Below are 21670 nucleotides of genomic sequence, written 5' to 3'. Positions count from 1 at the left end.
TGATATGACTCATCAAGGTAGAAAATAGTGAAGCGAGCACTAGGTCCAGATGTGTCTGTTTTCATCACATGTTGCCTCAATTTGAAGACTTGTTTCTTTGTTCCATTTAATCATTAGTTACCTAAAGTAAGGAATATGTATTTAAATACAATGTTGAATTGTGATTCTGTCTTAGTTTTGGGTGAAATGTGAATACCATCCATATCTGATCTCAAAGAGACTTTGAAACAGAGCCTCCTGGAGGAATTGCAGACTTTCTAAGGTAAATTCAGCATCATTTTAAAACATAATAGTATCTTAAGATTTGGTAGGAGCTTATTTCTTTTTCCATATTTCTATTTTTAACAACCAGGTTTTTTTTTGTTTGTTTGTTTTTATAATGTAAGCATGTGGTTAAGTGAGATCAATGTTTCTTTCAAACATAAGAAGACCATAAAACCACAATTTTCTTTGATGTCTAGATTTTTATGTATCTTCATAAATACAATTTCAGAGGTGGAAAATAATATATTCCATTTAATGAAAATATCCTTTGATGGAATCTAATGGGGTATTTGTTTGTTTGTTGAAGCTTATTTATTTGGGGGGGGGACAGAAAGAGAGAGAATCCCAAGCAGTGTCCACACTGTCAGTGCAGAGCTATACTCAAGTCTCAATCCCAGGAAACAAACCCTGAGATCATGACCTGAGCTGAAATCAAGAGTTGGGTGCTTAACGGACTGAGCCACCCAGGCATTGTAATGTAATTCCACCCAGGGAATGTGATGTTTTATCTTCAAAGTATCTCTGTGACAAAGAATCTTTATGATACAATTTTAGATCTGAGAGAGAGAATGCAATAAAAAGGATCTAATCTCCATTATTTGAGGGGAAGAAAACCTCAAGAACAAAAGCATCTTGTCCCGATCATTTTAACTACCATTTGTAGTATACTTATCATGAGATTTGCCTGTTGCTAGGGGACTTCACAAAATTAATTCTGATCCTTATTGAACAACTGTCAGTTTAGGGTGATTTCACACGTTTTATAGATGGACAAAGGAGGTCAGAATACTCAACTCACTTGCTGTTATGAAATTAATAAATGGAAGAATCAGATGCATAATTATATTCTATCATTACTTTACATAACTAAAGTATGAAACAGTTATGTTGGTCCAAATCTAACTCCACTTCTGGAGAGAGAACTTTACACTGCCACCTTCCTGGAGCCACAAATATCCTCTTCCTATCTGCAGAGTTACCAAACGCTATACTTAGCTATTAAAAAGTTTAAATACAGCAGGTTTATATCCTGTGGATCTATTTGATACTCACTCTGAGATGGAAACTAAAGTGTTCTTCCAATTCCTTTAAAAACATATTTTGCTAAGCTATTTAAATACTACACAGAGCATCAAGCACCTGTGAACTCCCGAAATAAGAGATACTGACTCCCCAGAAGGACAAGTCACTAAGCTAAGTGGAAGATGAAAGGTCTGAAAGCTGAAAAACAAGCCCCCTGTCTTTTCTTTAAGTGAGATATGATAAGCTGCTTAAGGTTAGTCAGAAAACACAACAGAAAAAAGAGTCCTGTTTTCTCTCTGCTCTCTGCTCTTGTTTATTTGGCCCCACTGGGCTGGGTAGTGTTTATTCCTGAGGTAAACACAATTTATACTGGTAATTTTTTAAATTGCTCACTAAGGATAAGTGCTAAGGTACCAGGAAATCCAATTCATTATTCTCCAAAATGCCTGAAGCTAAACTCTGATTATCTCCAGAGATACATTTTTTAAAATAGTTCTTCCAACATAGACCAAAGTCAATAGAGAAAATGCTTTCAGAAAAAAAAATATATATATATATATACATACATACACACATAAATATATGCACACATATATATAACCATTGATTCTAGACTAAATATTGATATGATTGTGATTATAAACTAAATATTGATGTGATTTTCACAGTTCTTTTCTCTATAATGTTATTTTGTAATTATAGAAATGTATAAGTCCATTAATATTGACATTTCTATAGAAAACTTTGTATTGGTAAGTACAAATATTTTTTTCTATAGAAAACTTTGTATTGGTAAATATGGATATTTAAACAAATATTCACTTAAGTTTTCCTATACAATTCAAAAAATTTTTTTAACGTTTATTCATTATTGAATGAGAGAGAGAGAGAGAGAGAGCATGAGCATGGAAGGGACAGAAAGAGGAGGAGACACAGAATCTGAAGCAGGCTTCAGACTCTGAGCTGTCAGCACAGAGCCTGATGCGGGGCTCTAACTCACAAACTGCGAGATCATGACCTGAGCTGAAGTCAGATGCTTAACTGATTGAGCCACCCATGTACCCCAAGTTTTCCTGTACAATTTTAAACAAAAGGTATGATTTTTTTGTTTGTTTTTGTTTCCGGTGTAGAATTTAGTGATTCATCACTTACATACAACACCCAGTGCTCATCACAAGTGCCCTCCTTAATACCTATCATCTATATAACCCATCCCCTTGCCCACCTCCCCTCCAGCGACCCTCCAGTTTGTTTTCCATAGTTAAGTCTGTTTCCTGGTTTGCCTCTTTTTTTCTCCCCCTTTATTCATTTGTTTTGTTTCTTAAACTTCACATGTGAGTGAAATAATATGGTATTTGTTTTTCTCTGACTGACTTATTACACTTAGCATAATACTCATTAGCTCCATCCATGTCCTTGTATACACCACATCTTCCTTATCCATTCATTAGTTGGTGGACATTTGGACTCTTTCCATAGTTCAGCTATTGCTGATAAGGCTGCTATAAATATTGGGGTGCATGTACCCCTTCAAATCAGTATTATGGTATCCTTTGGATAAATACCTAGTAGTGCAATTGCTGGATCAGAGGGTAGTTCTATTTTTAACTTTTTGTGGAACCTCCATAGTGTTTTCCAGAGTGGCTGCACCAGTTTGCATTCCCACCAATAGCATAAGAGAGGTCCCCTTTCTCCACATCCTCACCAACACCTGTTGTTTCCAGTGTCAAAAGCTATGAAATCTTGAGCTATGAAATCAGTATGGTTCAGGAAAGAGAGATTAGTAATAACCAAGGTACAATCAACACCAATTATACAAACACAAACAGTGAAAAACCACTCAATATTTCAATATAAGTATTTCCTCTCAAGACTGCTAAGATAGAACTACTACAAACTACCTGATTCTTTCTGCTCAATAAACAACTTTAACTTTGTTGTGTCAGTGAAGTAGTCTGATGGAAGTTGGAGAGGAATTTCTCCAATAGTAGAACTGAATAAAAAAGAACTGTTTAGTGGTGCCTGGATGGCTCAGGCAGTTAACGTGTCCAACTCTTGATCTCAGCTCAGGTCTGGATCTCAGGATCATGAGTTTAAGCCCCATGCTGGGCTGTGTGCTGGGCATGACAAAAAAGGGGGGGCTGTTTTAAAAAAGGGGGGAGTTGAAAGGGATCAAAATATAAAAATCATAATAGTTAGAAAGCCCATACTATGTGCTGGGGATGATTATGTTTTACATAAGTTAAAATTCTATTTCATCTATATAAACACTCTGAAAGTAGGTATTATTTCTACTTTAAAGCAAAGGAACAGTGTTTTAGAATATGTATTTATGAAGGGGGTGGAGTTGGGGATTTGAACATTAAGTATATAGGTATCAAATCTTTTGCCTGTGTCAACTAAATTCTGCTGTCTCCCATGTGAAGGTAGAGAGGGAGTTCCTGGCAGAAATCACATTTGCAAAAGCTAGAAATGTGAACATTGTACCTCCAGAGAATCCTAAGTACTTCAACATGACTGTAGCAAAAGCTCTCTTCTTCAGGAGAATTTCATGGTTAGGGTAAGCTAGAAGGAATAAGAAAGATCAAAGAGGACCGTGTAGGCATATATCTTGAGGGTATAGAAATAGAAGAATAAAGGGAAGGAAGCCAGATGAGAGTCCCATCACAATAATCAAGATGACAGAATGATGGTAGTTTGAAGAAGAATAATAACGAGGAAAAGGGAGAAAAAGGGACTTAGCAATATGCTTAAGAGTATAAATGAACAGGATTTGGAGATGGATTGAATCAGGTGAGTAGAGAAGAAAGATACTAGAATTACTCCTAGATTTAAAACCTCGGAAACCTGACATAAACAGGGCATAATTAAGGGGTTACTTTCCAAGAAGTAATGGCATTTCAGGGTTTTGTTTTTATCTTAAAGTGATGTAAATGACTCATGAACTATTGGAAAAATCTCTTCTAGTCACCAGAAGAGGTTTCTCAGACATGCAGGACACCCTCCTTTAGTCCTTTATACAACCAAAGAAATATTAGGTTCCCTATTCCAGGCAACATGGGTTTTCCCTTATCCTCAATCTGTGAAAATGAGGAAAATCTAATTCCACTGGTTTGCTCTTCAGGTGCTTTGAAAACATGCTGTGTGTGTGTGTGTGTGTGTGTGTGCCTGTGTGTGTGTGCGTGTGTGTGTGAATCAAATTGATCTGCAGACAGTGTCTTATCGATAGTCACATCACCTCTTTTTTTTTTTTTAATTTTTTTCAACGTTTATTTATTTTTTTCGGGACAGAGAGAGACAGAGCATGAACGGGGGAGGGGCAGAGAGAGAGGGAGACACAGAATCGGAAACAGGCTCCAGGCTCCGAGCCATCAGCCCAGAGCCTGACGCGGGGCTCGAACTCACAGACCGCGAGATCGTGACCTGGCTGAAGTCGGACGCTTAACCGACTGCGCCACCCAGGCGCCCCACATCACCTCTGAGAGATTGGCTGAGGAACAATTTACCCGTTTGTTTGTTTTTTTATTTTTTTCCAACGTTTTTATTTTATTTTTGGGACAGAGAGAGACAGAGCATGAACAGGGGAGGGGCAGAGAGAGAGGAAGACACAGAATCGGAAACAGGCTCCAGGCTCTGAGCCATCAGCCCAGAGCCTGACGCGGGGCTCGAACTCACGGACCGCGAGATCATGACCTGGCTGAAGTAGGACGCTTAACCGACTGCGCCACCCAGGCGCCCCTACCCCTGTTTTTAAAAGACAAAAAGAAGTTAAGTGATTCTAGAGAGCTGGAAATAGAAAACTCAGTCTCTGGAGTCAGTTCTTTCTGTGTAGGAGCAACTGCCTAATGACATCATGAAAGAGTGTAGTTTGAAAACAATTGATACTTGACAATGTTTGAGCTGTGGGAACCTTCTTTTATAGGGAATCAATGAATTCAGAAGAGAAAGGAATTCAGGAGAGTGATTTTCTTTAAAATATGCTGCTTATTATTTCTTTGCAACTTCCCTGTCTGACCTGTGGGGTTCAGTAAACAAGAATCTGCAGATGATGTTCAGTATCAGTGAAATGTCTGCAGAATGTGAACAGAGATGATAATTGCATCAACATTTATTTTTACGTTAAACATCATTCTGTACTCCATCTGGACACAATACTTAAAAGTATTTCGGATATATATATATATATTTACATTTAAAAAAACATTCTAGAACCAAGTCTATCCCATAGTCTATTATGTCTGTGTAAAGAAGTTGGATTAAAAACTGCAGTGCACATTCTGTGTGAGATTTACCAGTTGTGGAGAGAGAAGGCAAATGATCGCTTTTTCTTCTTAGACCCTATTGTTTTCCTCCACTTAACTTATGACGTTACACATTCATTTGATTCCCCTCCTGTCTTTCTAGCTCTTACAACTTAGCCTTTCTGATTCCTTCTCAAATTTGTGACCTCTGAAATTTGGAGTGCCTCAGGGCTTAGTTCTCAGACATTTTCTCTCTTCTGTGTATAGTCATCCAGTGGGTGATGTCATTAGCCTCTTGACTTTGAATACTATTGCTAGCTGACCACCCAAATATATGTTTAAAGCCCAGTCATCTCTGAATATCAGACATGCATAGACAACTGCCCATTTTTAGAGGTGTTATGTTCTATCATCTGGACTAAGCTGGAACTTCTTTACCAAAACTCCTTTCCCAGTATGTTTTTAGATTAGGGTTAGCAAAATAGAAGTTTGTGTGAGAATTGGAAACTGGAATGAAACAGCTGCCATTATGCTTTAAGATATATGTACGTCAGGTACTGTTACAGCACAAACAAATTGCTGCTGATCTTCTGGGCTCACGTTGCTGTTGTGCAATATCCAGATCCCTATCCTCTTGGGTTGCCATTGAACCCTTTCTTTTAATTTCTATGAGTCTTAAACCGGGGGTGTAGAAAGGGGCTCCTTTCTCATCTTAGGTCATACTCATTATTGAGGTTAGAGACACTTGACTTACTAAATTTATCATATTCAAAACTAAGTTCTTGGTATTCTTTCTATGACAAAGTTACTCCTCCCACATTCTTTTTTCACTCATTTCATTAAAACTTTGTTTTATAGCACAGGCCAAAAGTCTTGGAGTTGTCTTTAAAGTTCTCGTTTATTCACTTCCCATATCCTTTCTATCAAATCCAACCCTTTTTAACTACCTCCACTTTTTTTTTAAGTTTATTCATTTATTTTGAGAGAGAAAGACAGACAGAGGGGAAGAGAGTATGAACAGAGGAGGGGCAGAGAGAGAAAATTCCAAGCTGGCTCTGCATTGTCAGTGCAGAGCCCAATGTGGGGTTTGAACTCACAAACCATGAGATCATGACCTGAGGCAAAATCAAGAGTCAGACACTCAACCAACTGAGCCAGTCAGATGCCCCTAGACTACCTTTACTTTTACTTCACTCTAGACCACCATCATATCTTACCTGGATAATTATACTACCATGCTAACTTCTTTTACTAACTTCCTTCTTCTTTTCTGCTTCCAAGTCTGTACCCAAAATGGGTGACTGATTTCCTAAAATATTAATAAGTAATGTTACTTCTTCACTCAGAAGCCATGATGGCTTCCCAACTCGTTTACAGTGAAAGCCACATCTTTAATTTACAAAGCCTTCCCTGAGATGGCCCCACTGTTTTTTCTGACCTCTTCTACTCTTGCTCACTCACTTACTTCTGCTGGGAATACTTTCCTACAGACATTTGCATAGTTTGCTTCTTCTCTTCCTTTAGATATTTTCTTTCCTGTTTGAAGCCTTTTCCATATACCTTATTTTAAAATTATAATACCTGCTTATACCATATCTGATTTCCCTGTTTATTTGTTCCTAGTTTTTGTTAGTATTTAATACACTATAAATATATTATGCTTAACTAGTGTATGCTTCTCCTTATCTTAATACTTATCTGCTAGAGTTTAAGCTTCATGAGAGTGGTGATGTTGGCTAATCTTCAATTCCAAGTGCATAGTAGTTTGTCTGGCATAGAGTGGGCCAAATATTCAACTATTTCTTGAAGGAAGGAATACTAAATTGACCATTAATATATAGCCTATGTTTTTTTTCCAAATATATTGATCATATTTGAAGGAGTTCTGCCATGAATGAACATATGCATCTGTTTCATGTGTTAGGATAAACCACATGAAACTGCCAATATTCTATTTATTGAACCTAATAAAATGACAGTCACATATTGTTCAACCTGTATGTAAAATGTGATCCAGAAAAATGGGCAGCGATGTAGGCAGAGCTGATTTATCTCTCCAATGACTTTCTGACAGTTCAGAAGTATAGTTCCCATATTCCAAAATCTACAAACTAAATAAGTACCAGTACAGTGGTGGGAAAAAATGAGCTATCACTTAGCTCAGGACCTAACTATTCAGGATTCAGCCATTCCCATGCAGTTATAAAATCAATATCAAGTACTGAAGATTGTGAATTATTGAGTCAGGTTTTTGTTTTTAGCTTTCTATCATTATAATTCCCTTTTATGTAGTCTTCCCTTGAGTAAATCCAACAATTGCACATTGAGCAAAATCATGCAGCTTGTTTCTTTTCACAGAAGTGAAGAGGAAAATTAGATGAGGAAAAAAAAAAACAAGTTATATTGTTACTTTGCTCTTGAGTGGTCGATAACTACAGGGACACACTTTAAAGCAAAACAAAACAATTAAATGAACTTCCATTTTTCATTTCCTATCTACCTTACTTGACTGGGGCAGATATTTATACCAGTCTATTTATGCTAAATAACAAGAAATTTGGAGGACTAACTATATAGGTAAACAAAGGAAAAATGGGACTTTTTTCATAGTGTTTAGTGGGGAAGAGAAAATGAGTAATAAGTGTCTTTAGAATCTCGGAAGGTGGATCCGAAGACGATGATAACATGGAAGTGGAATGCTAAAATGGGTGGGCAGCTAGGAACATGAAACTAGTATTTTGATCCCTTATTATGTGGTCTTCAAAGTCCCAATCCTTTACCACAACAATCCAACAATCCTGCAGGCTAAAATTTTCTTTTCCCCACTGTACAAATGAATTACATCAAGTTAGTAAACATATCTAAGCTAATGTGCTATTTATTTATTTACTTATTTATTTACTTATTTATTTATAATAGGAGGTTTGAGAAAGCTTTAAGAATATACAGCTAATAATTAGTGTAGCCAAATCTTAATTCCCTTTGTAATCAAATTTTTGCTCTGTGCACTAAACCAAGCTGAAATTTCTTAGTTGCATGAAAACATGAAGTATTTCTTGAGGATTTATTTTTCCTGCACCCCAAAAGGCATAAAGTTGTATTAGAAAAAAAGGCAAAGATACTAAGGTTGACATAATCTATCTTCCAAGAGAATCTGAAAGTGTTTATACTGTGTTTACATGCTATTCTTACATATAAATTAAGCCATAAGTAATTTTAGAAGTTTAGGGATGATGCAGTACATCTAGGAAAATTCTTAACTTAAAAGAATTATCTCTTTAATGTATTAATCTACCAGCTTGCTTGCTTGCTTGCTTGCTTGCTTGCTTGCTTTGTTTCTATGTTTCTTTCTATGTTTCTTTCTTTCTTTCTTTCGAGAGCCCGGGAGGGGCAGAGAGAGAGAGAGAGAGGGAGAGAGATAATCCAAAAACTCCATGCTGTCACCCATGTCCAACATGAGGCTGGAACTCATGAACCACGAGATTATGACCTTGTGGAAACCAAAAGTCGGACGCTTAACCAACTGAGCCCTCCAGGTGCCCCAACCAGTGCTGCTTTTGTGTTTCAGTTCTACAGCTAAGAAATTACAGAGCTCTTTTGTTTTGTTAATTTGATTTATAGAAGTTTCTAGCCTGACCTGATTTTGTCCTTACAGTTTGTTGCACCATAAAATCTAAAAATAATTTAAAAAATTGTTTTCTCTGAGGTTTTAGCTATCATATTCCAAAGTTCTCAAGCATTTCAGCTATTCTGTTTAAATGTTTCAGTTCCTTTACTTGTTTTCGATACCTGAAAAAATCCATATTTGCTTTTTATAATTCCTTGGAGGATAAATAGCTTTTCAGATAGCCTTTCAACCATTAATGTTGGATCATCATCAACAGGCAAAACCAAACAAACAACTCAACCTAAACTTCACACAGTATACAAATTTAGCGCAAAATTTAGTGATCTTGAATTTAAATGTTAAGTGTAAAATTATAGAAAAAATTAGAAGAAGATAGAAACTCTTCAGGGCTTGGACTGAGGGAAGAGATCTTAGATATGATATTAAGAACATGATAAATAAAGTGAAAATTTGATAAATATGTTTTCATCAAAATAAAAAAAAACATTTTTTTCTGTGAAAGACCCTGCTAAAAGGATGAAAGGAAAAGCTATAGACTGAGAGGAAATATTACATACCATGTATATAATGAAAGGACTTATTTCTAGAATATATAGAGAACCCTCAGCAATCCATAGCAAAAAAATTAATAGTAATCTGATTTGAAATGACCAAACACATCAACAGACATCTTGTTGAAGAGGATATGCATATAACAAATAAACATATGAAAAGATGTTCCACATCATTAGCCTTTGGGAAATAGAAATTAAGAGCAGGTTGAGATATTCTGCTATTAAACAGTAGAATTACCAACAGTGATAATACAGGTCTGGCAAGGATGCAGAGAACTTGGATCTCTCACACATTATTGGTGGGATATGCACAATTGTACAGCTCCTCTGGATAACAGTCAGGCAATTTCATATAAAAGAAATCACATACTTACTAATACAACCCAGCAGTTATACTCCTGGACATTTATTCCAGAGAAATGAAGACTTGTATTCACATAAAAACCTATACACGAGTTATCTAATAAGCTTTACTTGCAATAAAAAATATTTATTTGCAGATAATTCAAACGTTCTTATTGGGTGCATGGTGAAATAAACTATCATGAAATACTATGAAGCAATAAAAAGGAACAATTTATTAATACAGTTGTGGATGGGTGTGAAGGGAATCATGCTGAATGAAAAAAAAGTCAGTATCAAAAGTTTACGTGTCACATTTTTAAAATGACAAAATTATTTAAGTGGAGACTAGATCAGTGGTTGCCAAAAGTTAGAGATGGAGTCGGAAAGATTGGAAGGGGGTAGCTATAACTCTAAATTTAGAGTTGGCAGCTGCATATGTTACATTCAACTATACCCTGCTGCCTTGTGCACCAGTGAAATGGATAATACACAGCTAGACTTTTTCTCATGTAACTAACTTTTTGTGTGTGACATTTATTTTGTAACTGGAAGTTTACGCGTCTTAATTGTCTTTATTTTGTTCCTATGACAAACCACCTTTCCTATGACAACCACCCGTTTGTTTTCAGTATTTAAGAGTCTGGTTTTGTTTGTTCATTTGTTTTTGTTTTTTAGATTTCACATATAACTTAAATCATATGGTATTTGTCTTTTTCTGACTTAGTTCACTTAGTAATACCCTCTAGGTCTATCCATGTCATTGCAAATGACAAGATTTCTTTTTTTTTTTTTATGGCTGAGTAATCTTCCATTGTCTGTGTATGTGGGCATGCACGCATGTGTGTGTCCTTGTGTGTATACACATATCACATCCCCCTTATCCATTAATCTGTTGATAATTGGTTATCACTTGGGTTGCTTCACTGTCTTGGCCATGGTAATTAATTGCTGCAGTGAACATAGGGGTTCATATATCTTTTTGAATTAGTGTTGTCATTTTCATTGGATAAATACCAACTAGTAGAATTACTGGATCATTTGGTGTTACTATTTTTAAATTTTTGAGGAACCTCCATACTGTTTTCCACAGTGTCTATACCAGTTTTCATTCCCACCAAGAGTAAATGAGGGTTCCTTTGTCTCCACAGCCTCATTAACACCTGTTTCTTGTGTTTTAGATTTCAGTCATTTTGACAGATGTGAGGTGGTATCTCATTGTGGTTTTGATTTGCATTTCCCTGATGATTAGTGATGTTGAGCATCTTGACATGTGTCTATTGGTTATCTGTATGTCTTCTTTGGAAAAATATTCAAGTCGGCTCATTTATTTTTTTAATATTTATTTTTGAGAGAGAGAGAGACAGACAGACAGAGCATGAGCGGGGAAGCAGAGAGAGAGATGGAGACACAGATTCCAAAGCAGGCTCCAGGCTTCAAACTCTCAGCCAGAGTCCGATGTGGGGCTAGAACTCATGAGCTGTGAGATCACGACCTAAGCTGAAGTCAGACACTTAACCGACTGAGCCACCCAGGTGCCCCAAGTCTGCTCATTTCTTAATTGGACTTTTTGTTATTTTTGTGTTGAGTTGAAGTTCTTTATGTATTTAGGATATTAACCTCTTATTGGATATATCATTCTCATATCATATCATTGCAAATATCTTCTCCCATTAGTAGGTTGTCTTGACATTATGTTCATGATAACTTTTGCTGTGCAAAGTTTTTTATTTTGGTGTAATACTAATAGGTTGTTATTGCTTTAAATGTGTCCCTTACCTGAGGAGACATATCCGTAAAAATGTGGCTAAGGGTGATGACGTCCAAGAGATCTCTGCCTATGTTTTCCGTTGGGAGTTTTATAGTTTCACATCTCACATCTTTAATCTATTTTGAATTTATTTTTCTGCATAGTGTAAGAAAGTGGTGCAGTTTTATTCCTTTGCATGTAGCCTGCAACTGGTTTTTATATCTACATGTGGTAGGGATATATATATATATATATATATATATATATATATATATATATATGACTAGGAAAGCCAATGCATGTTTCTCCTATAGTTTCAAGAGGACTTGGAAAGGGAGGAGTGTTGTTCATTTGAAATTTTTATTGAAAATATGGGATTAACACTGAGGGAACTATCAGATTTTGGAAGCAACATTCAAAAAGTTTGGGAAGCAGTGTACAGTACAGGAACCTCTCTTGGACAAGAGCTATAAATAAGCATGGAAGACCTAGCTACCTTAGGATCTCATCGTTTAGATCCTCACAGAAATATAGCACAAGGCTCCAGACCTCTCTGTACACAGAGGAAGTGGAATAAGATCCTCCTTTAACACCAAGTGGTAGAAACACATTCTCCTCCTCCAGTGATTAAACAAATCAAGGAAAAATGGAAATCTATGTCACCCTGGAGAACAAAGCTGAATTTCCTAATTACAATTACTGTAGTAGAGAATGGATGTTCTCAGTAGTGTAAGAAGTGTAAGGGGGGCACCTGGGTGGCTCAGTTGGTTAAGCATCTGACTTCGTCTCAGGTCATGATCTTACAGTTCATTAGTTTGAGCCCCTCAATGGGCTCTGTGCTGACAGTTCAGAACCTGGATCCTGTTTTGGATTCTTTGTCCTTTCTCCACTCATGTGTGTGCGTTGTCTCTTTCTCTCTCTCTCTCTCTCTCTCTCTCTCAAAAATAAATAAACATTAAAAAAATTTTTTTAAAGTATAAGGATGGCTATTTTTAAGAGGAACATTGGGCCTTCTTAAATGTTAAAGAAAAAAGTTGTATCTGTACATATGTATTTTTCAGGTGAGAGAACTGATAGCTTTCATCAGATTCTCAAAGGGAGATGGCTGAAAGAATAAAAAGGTTATTAACCACTGATCTAGAGAGAACCCTCCTGAGTTTTAAGAAGAAAACCAATTTTGGTCCAACTCTTGTGGCTGTAAATCTCTCTAAAATAAATCATTCCATCTTCTTGTCTCATTAAGTATATGGGAGTGAAGATTATGGGTTATTTCATAATGTGATAGAGTGCTTCAGGGTCATCATTCTGAAAATAGATTCTCACGGCTGTCTGCAGATGGAATAAGGGTAGGAGTTTGAGTCACATGCGTACTGAGTCCAAGACACCTCTGAGATGTTTTTGAATGATTTTATCTCTGTGATTTGTTTCATTTCATTTTGCCTTTCATTTATTTAATTTCATTTATTTCATTTCATCTTAAATGATGAAACTTGAGAAATTCCAGTTAGTTGATTGTCTTGGTTAATTATGTATACAGTATTTAAAGTTTAATATATCTTAATACATCTCTTCTTAGTATGTATTTCAGGAAAACAGTTTAACAATTTTAATAAATAGGTAAAGAGGGAACATTTTATTAGATGAAAGACTGTCTATGGATATTCTGATATTTATTTAGCCTATACATATAGTAAATTTCATTTATTCAGACATTTTAAGAAATAATTGTACACTGAATTCCTAATTTTTTTCCAGTATTGTTCTAGGTTTTACAGAATAATATAAAAATTATCAAATTTAAATCATCTAGAATAACACCTGTTCTTCATGAATGCAGAGACCAGTGTTTAAATCTTTTTTTTAAGTTTATTTATTTTGAGAGAGAGAAAGCATGAGTGGGAGGGGCGGTGCAGAGAGAGGGAGAGAGAGAGAATCCTAAGCAGGCTGTGCACTGTCAGCCTATAGTCCGACACCAGGCTTGAACTTATGAACCATGAGATCATGACCTGAGATGAAATCAAAAGTTGGAATGCATAACCTACCAAGCCACCCAGGTGCCCCAAGACCAGTGTTTATGTATTATATAATAGATTCTGTATCATGCTATATAGTAAAAAATAGCATACTATAATAATATTTATCAAATACATGTAAATTACTTCAATACAAAACAGGTTGGGATAAGTAGTGCAATAAAATAAAATGCAATAAAATGCCGTACCTGGTCAAATGAGGACATCCTATCCAAGTGTGGTGACTACTGAAGATTCATACAAAAAGCAGCCTTTATAAAGGATGACATCACAGGAGCTTTATTCTATCCACAGCCAAGAAAATAAAATAACATAAAGTTGTTACCTAAGAGTTTCTTTGTGATGAAAAATTACTTGTTTTTATATGAAAACAGTTATATTTGATGGTTGCTGTAATTGAATAGTTTCAGACCAGATTTTTTGCAAAGACTAACCTTGCAGTCTCCAAATAAATGCTGTGAGTATCTGCTTTAAGGAATCATTTGGACAATCTTTCCTAATTGATACAGTCAGAGTACAATGTGTAGAAAATCTGATAGTTTTTTCTATCAGATATAACAACAGGCAAAAAAAATCTCTATTTTGCCATGACAAATATATTTTACCCATAATTTCATTGATTAATCAGAATCCTTGGTTTATGGCACACTTTCAGCCTTGGTTCTGCATTGTTCTCTTTCATTTACTTATTTTAAATAATGTAATAATTCCGAGTTTAAGCTTGACCCTCCAAAATTCCCCTTTAATATTATTCACAGTTTTTAAATAAAGAAATTGAAATTTATATAGGTTAAGTAACTGTCCAGTGTCAAACAGCTGGTTAATATTGAAGCTGGGATTTGAACCCAGGATGCCTATGTACAGAGCTAGCAGGGTTAAGTAAAACTCTTACTGTGAATTTAAGTCACTGTATTTCTTCCTCAAGACTCTTTTACATTAAGCCTTACTGACAGTTTAACACATTTTTTCCCTCTTCTTAGAATGCGTTTTCAGTTACTAGCCAACACTTGCCCCTGTTTTCACCTATTCTCCCCTTTCCCCTCCCCTACTCCCAGTATATAAAACCTTCCATGCTTTCCCGAGTTAAAAATTGACTTATTTCAAGTCTGAAGGAACTTAGTGATGTTTTGAATTATACATTAAAGTAAATTTTCTGCTATTCTTACAGTTAATTGAACCATCATACTTGGTCTCTCAAAACTTTATCAAGACCCTTCTGACCTAGGACTGAAAGTTAAAATCATTTGGAGCTTTGCCCCTTCCCTTTGTCAGTAAAATTTACTCTCTAAGATTGTTTATAAAGTTCTGAGGAAGGGAGACTCTTGCTAGGTTTCTTTTTTTCTTTTTCTTTTCTTTTTTTTTATCTGACAACAAACTTTTCAGTATAACAAAAATAGAAGCTATAAAAAAAGTTACCATTTTATAGAAAGGTCACATACCAAAGGAACTCTGGGAATATCTAAAACCATATATTCCAGACTGGATTTGTGTTTGTCATTTACTTTTTGCTGCCTCCGACCCCAACACTTTTCTTTCTTCTTTTCTTTTTGAAACTGTTGTCTTCAACGGTGCTTTTTGTGTGTGGTTATTTTGTGAAAATGTGTCTAATTCACTAGTCTAATTCCAAGATCCTAAATTTCTAAGAAAATTCCAGGTGATGTCAATGTCAACAAGGCTTTAAAGGAGAGAATGCCAAGTGCTGGTCAGTGGATAGGTGCTCTCTGGGTACCATCTATCATATACATTAATATAGAGAGTACTAAAATCTCTTTAGTGATACTGCACTCAGTAGGCCTGACTTAAGAATCTGTACTTTTTAAATTTAGTTAGAAGAATTTCATTGTATGGAGAAGGATTTCATAGAGTTGATGGGAAGGCTGGCAAGCAATTAACACTGAAGGGTTGGAAAGGAAAAACTTCTGGAATGGTCTAGTAATATAAATGGTCTGGTCTGAAATAGCTACAGGGTCTCTGGTCTTCTTCACTTTTAATTACAAAGAGAAAGCACCTTTGGCCTCCTCTGTGTATCCTATATTATTTTAATATAGATGAAGAAGGACTTCTGATTAATGGGTCCCACTAGACCATATCCAATGAGAAAGAGATAGTTCTGTAGTACTAATTGGGGTGTTAAGACTGAAAGCTAATAGCCAAGAAAAACCTGTAGGCATGGTTCAGCTATTACAACTGGACTTAATTTGTAGTTATGATAAATAGGACTCTAGGTTTTTAGAAAGAAAAATCCAGATTTGGGAACCACTGCTATGGAGCATATATATACAGCTGGGTCTCTGTGCCCTGTATCTCATTGTCTGAACTCACTCTTCTTTTACTGAAGGAAAAGACACCACTCACTGTGTTCTACATAAAAAATTATTTGACATGTTGACTGTTATCCCTCCCATCTTCCCATACATTCTTCTTTTCTAGATAAGAATGCACTTCTGTTGCAGTGTGAAGAGCTGCTACTCTTTAATGGGTTTTCCATTAAATTACACTTCTTATTTTGCTCCAAATAAGACCAGACTACTTTTATAACTTTTCTCTTACTTCCCTTCTTTCTTGGGAATGTTGATGTTCAGATATGATTTTTGTGTAAATCAAACCTATTTTCACCCCACATGTCACCTAATGCTCTGTTTCCAAGTAGGAATCTGTTAATTTTCAAGTCTGAGAAATTGGTTCTTATTAAAATGATTACATTATACTAATCTACATGATAATATTTTATTAGTTTAAAAAATAGACACTGATAGGGGCTCCTGGGTGGCTCAGTCAGTGAAGTGTCCAACTTCGGCTCAAGTCATGATCTCACAGTTTGTGGGTTTGAGCCCCACATCATGCTCTCCGCTTCAGATTCTGTCTCCCTCTTTCTCTGCTCCTCTCCCACTCACACTCTGTCTCTCTCTTAAAAATAAACATTTAAAGAATGTAAAAAAAAATAGGCATTGATAATTGGCAAATAAAATATGTTTTCTTAAAATAATGTTGGCTAAAGTTATTTTTATCCAATTTTGGCCTATAGATAGAGTTTTCAGGACCCACAAGGCTCAAGGTTTAAAAAAAAATGACAGATGTTATATATCGTATTGTTCCAAGGAAATAAATTATGAAGGCAGAAATCTAAAAGTAGTGCTACTTAGAATTCTCTAAGGGATGTTTACACATTTTGTGCCATTCCTTCTTCCCCCTGAATCCCAGACACTTGACTTTTAAAATAAGGTAATGTGTCAGAGATAGTTATGTATATCCCAACATCCATTCTCCTCGTCTTCAGTTTGGTAGTAGAATATCTAAGGTTTAACTGGGCATGTATAATTTAGCTAGAGACTACCGTTATTAGCCTCCTATCCTCCCTTGAAGTTGGACATTACCCTGTGTTAAATTTTGGCAGCTAGAACTGAGCAGTTGTGATTGGTACAGCCTCTCAATCGTACCCTTAAACAGACAAATAGCTGCTAGTAGTCCACTTCCTGTTTCCTCTTTCCAGTGAATAGCATGTAAGTTGGTGACACTGGGCTATCTTCAATTGTGCAACCAATAGAAATGCCCTAGGTAATGTTAAGAGAGGAGAAATCAGTTCCCTAGAAAATCTCATAAAATTGCTTTTTAGTTTCTATAAATGTGACTGCCTTAGTCACTATACTGAGATCTCATAAATATGTGTATATATCTTTATATATAAAACATATAATATGCAAATGTACTGGACTATAATATAACATAAATGTTTTCAGTTAAAGTAATGAAGAAAGGAAGGGAAGGAAGGAAAGAAGGAAGAAGAAATCTAAATTTTATATATAGAGAGAAGAGGATATAATGAGTAATCATTTCACTTATTTGTCACTACATGAATTATTAAATAGAGTGTGGACCTTTCTTGGAAACATATACTTAGGTAATTAAACAACCTGTCGTCTTTAAAGACTGGTGTTCACTTAAGAGTATTAATGATAGATCTATAGAAGAGTCTGGCCTTTCCTTAGGAATTTTATTGAACTTGAAAATAAGACCTCAGTGGCCTTCACTGTCAATGTGTTATTATAATATGAAATGTAATTATGTAATGAAAACAAAATAACTCACTTAGAACAAATAAATTATTATGTTTGACAATAAAATTGTGGCTAGGATTCTAATAAAGTGATAGGTAAAGGATCAGACCTAGAGACCTCAGGCATCTAAACCACCCTACTCCTTTCCCAGATGGGGAGCTCAGGGTTTCCAGAAACTAAGCTCTCTTTTCTTGAAAGCTCAGTTTCTCCCTGTGAACAGCTTGTTTCAAATTGGCACTAGCCATAACCCACAGAAACTATATATTTTTTTCAAAGTGTATTTATTTTGAGAGTGAGTGAACACAAGCAGGGGAGGGGCAGAGAGGGGGGGAGAGAGAGAGAATCCCAAGCAGGCTCTGTGCCATCAGTACAGAGCCTGATGTGGGGCTCAAACCCACAAACCGTGGGATCACAAACTGAACAAAAATTAAGAGTCAGACGCTTAACCAGCTAAGCTAACCCCCAGTAGCTCCCACAGAAACTATATTTTAAGCTTTCTCCAAATATAATTATTTGAGTTTACACTGTAAGTTTTGATACAAATAAAGTTGTGAGTTGTGGCACTAAGCACACCTTCGTATTTAACTTACATTTGATTGGTGGGAGCACCTGTTAACCACTGGCACCAAAGTAATGATTTCATTTTCAGTTTCATTTTCATGAATTTCTCACGGTTTACAAGAGAGTGTAATATATGACTCACTTGTGGAAAGCTAAAGAAAGACATATTATGTATTTCATTATTATATATTGTTTTAAAATGTCTGTTAAAAGACTTTAAGAAGTAATGTATTTTCTCAGTAACGATGACAAAAAACTGAAAGAAAATTACAGAACACTGTATTCCCTTTTCTCACAACACAAGAGTGACTAGAATATATTCACATATCTTATGTGACATATCTTTAAAATATGATTCAGATTCCAACATAAATAGATTTGTGTCTCTTTTGTTTCATTTAATACAGCATAAAAATTGTTTTCTAATAAAATATTCTTGGTAAATATCCTATAAATAGCTGTTTATTTATATCATCTGACCCTTGTATAATGTTTGCTGATTTTTTTTCTATATTCATTTTTTTTGACGGAGTGGGTATTATCTGCATATTCCTGTTATCAACAAGATGTTAAAACCAATTTTTTATGATTTCTTTCCATGCTCAAGGATTAGATAATTTTTTTTTATCTCAGTTTTTTGGTATACCTAGATTTTCCTACATTTTCTCATAGTTCTTATTTGTGAGAAACTGAACTTCAAAAAATGAAGCACAACACTGGTAAAGAGAATGAAAGGATTTTATGTTCCTTGAGATAAGATACCTGTCAAGAAACCCTGTCGCTAAAATATAACTGAACTGACAGGATTGTTTACTCAGTTCATCCCCAATAAATCAGAATTTTTGAAATGAATATTTGGATAAATCAAATGTCCTTATTAACATAAGTAATAGAAGTTCAGCCCACTTCCTTTCCTCCCTATCTGGCATAGATAGGATACCTTTATTCTCTTAGTAGCTGTAAATTGTAATCCTTCTAAGCCCCAAATGATCAGTTTCCCTTAACAATAAACTCTTTGAAAATTAGGATTTTTCCAGGGTCTTGGGCTTGTCATTTTGAGGATCAGTTCTCATTATGATAGATTCAACTTCTGCAGTTCAAGGGGATTGATCTGAATATCTATTGATTCTAGTAAATTCTATACTCCAGTTTATGGGAAGTTCTTTGTGTCAGATCTTTCATCAATACAACAGAAATGATCATATATTGCACCTCATAGGTATACTGTGAGGATAGAAAGAGTATATGTGTGAAAAGTGCATAGAAAAGACCCAGGACAAGTTCAGCATCCATTCATATTAGCTATCTTAACAATCATTATTTTTCTTGTGTTTAACTAATGTGAAATTGGGGAAAAAATGCATGTTATCATCAGGTGGTTTTTCATTTATACCTGTTAGAAGAATCATTGAGAGGTGCTAGGATTATGTTGTTAGGGTAGGATTCTAAGCTAATGATTCTAATTTACTTGGTTCCTAGTTTGTCAAAGTTTTATTGACCCTCCACCTCCCTACCATTATCTTTTTTATCATTTTGCAGGATATTCAATTTTTAAATGTTATCATGAGACAAAGTAGGGCTTTGCCTGTAATTGTCCTTAACTACTCATAAAATTAGTTCCTCGGTGCGACACACTCGATTGTGCTGTACCTGCGATGTTAGCATGATTGTTCTTATCCCTGCCTATCCATGCTGTGTGCACAAAACCCAGTTCACAAGACGATCCTGTGACTGGGAAACCACTTCAATGGAACAATGTGCTACATTTATTCACTCCTCTTCCTTGCTCAAGGCCACTTTCCATGATTACACGTGAACCGTCAAAGTCAATAACACCCTCCAAACTATTCCTCCCGCAGGATTCCTCATCTGTGGAAACTATTCAGACAAAACCAAACAAAATGATGAACCAAAACTTGGAATCATCTTTGATGCTTCTCTTTCTCTTACACCCCACAGTGGATCCTCCAACCAGTCCTGTCTGTTTTACTTTCAGCACTACCATGTTGGTCTGATTATTACAGGAACATCCTAATTGATCTTTCTGAAGCCACCTTAAAAGGATTCTTCCTTAACAGGAATGAGAGAAATTCTACTTCAATGTAATTTACACATGTCACTCCTCCCCTCAGATTTCAACAACACCTTCTCATATCATTCAGAGTAAAAGTCAGAATAACTTACAAAGTCTGATAAGGCCCTCTTTCTGTTTTGTTCCTGCTTTACGGCTTTGTGCTTTTTTCATTCAACTCTACTCTGGAAACTGAAATTGCTCTTGTGTTTTAAGAATAAAACTTGCTTTGGGGCACCTGGGTGGCTCAGTCAGTTAAGCCTCTGACTGGCTCAGGTCATGATCTCACGGTTCCTGAGTTCGAGCCCTGGGTTGGGCTCTGTGCTGACAGCTCAGAGCCTAGACCCTGCTTTGGCTTCTGTGTCTCCCTCTCTCTCTCTACCCCTCCTCAACTCATGCTCTGTCTCTCTCTCTCAAAAGTAAATAAACATTAAAAAAAAAAAAAGAATAAAACTTGCTTTGACATTACTTTATATTTTGATTTTAGCTAGATATACATATATATACACATATATATATAATACACATTTAATATGTATGCCTTATATATAGCATAGATATATATCTTGTTTATAGCTGATTTTGCAAATTATTTTTGTTGATATTCAATCATATTTTGACTGTGATTCCTTTGCACTATGAAGAATTTCTCTGTTTGCTCTTGACTAATTCCAGTGCTTCGTTTTGTTGTTTTTGTTTTTTTTTAAGTTTATTTATTTTGAGGTAGGGGAAGGGCAGAGACAGAGAGAGACAGAGACAGAGACAGGGACAGAGAGAGAGAGAATCCCAAGCAGGCCTCACACTGTCAGTGCAGAGTCCAGTGTGGGCCTCAAACCCACAAACCATTAGATCATGACCTGAGCTGAAATCAAGATTTGGGAGTTTAGTCAGCTGAGCCACCCAGATGCCCCTAATTCCAGTCCTTTAAATTTGATCCTCTTGTTCCCGGGCCAGTACTCCTGGGTGAAAAGCAAACTGCTATGGCAGTCTTAATTTTTACTTTGCAGTCAGAGAACCTAAATTTCCATCTCTACTTGGCAGCATACCAGTTGTGGACAAGTTATTTACTTCACTTTATTCTGAAGAGATTTTATGTCACATGTTGATATAAGTCCCACAATGGCCAAGTGGACTAGATTCGATTATTT

This window comes from Lynx rufus, unplaced genomic scaffold (genome assembly GCF_022079265.1).
Source record: "Lynx rufus isolate CCGP_SWC_20201006 ecotype Redwood Valley unplaced genomic scaffold, mLynRuf1.p SCAF_9, whole genome shotgun sequence".
Classification (NCBI taxonomy): domain Eukaryota; kingdom Metazoa; phylum Chordata; class Mammalia; order Carnivora; family Felidae; genus Lynx; species Lynx rufus.
Note: the sequence above shows the minus strand (reverse complement) of the source record.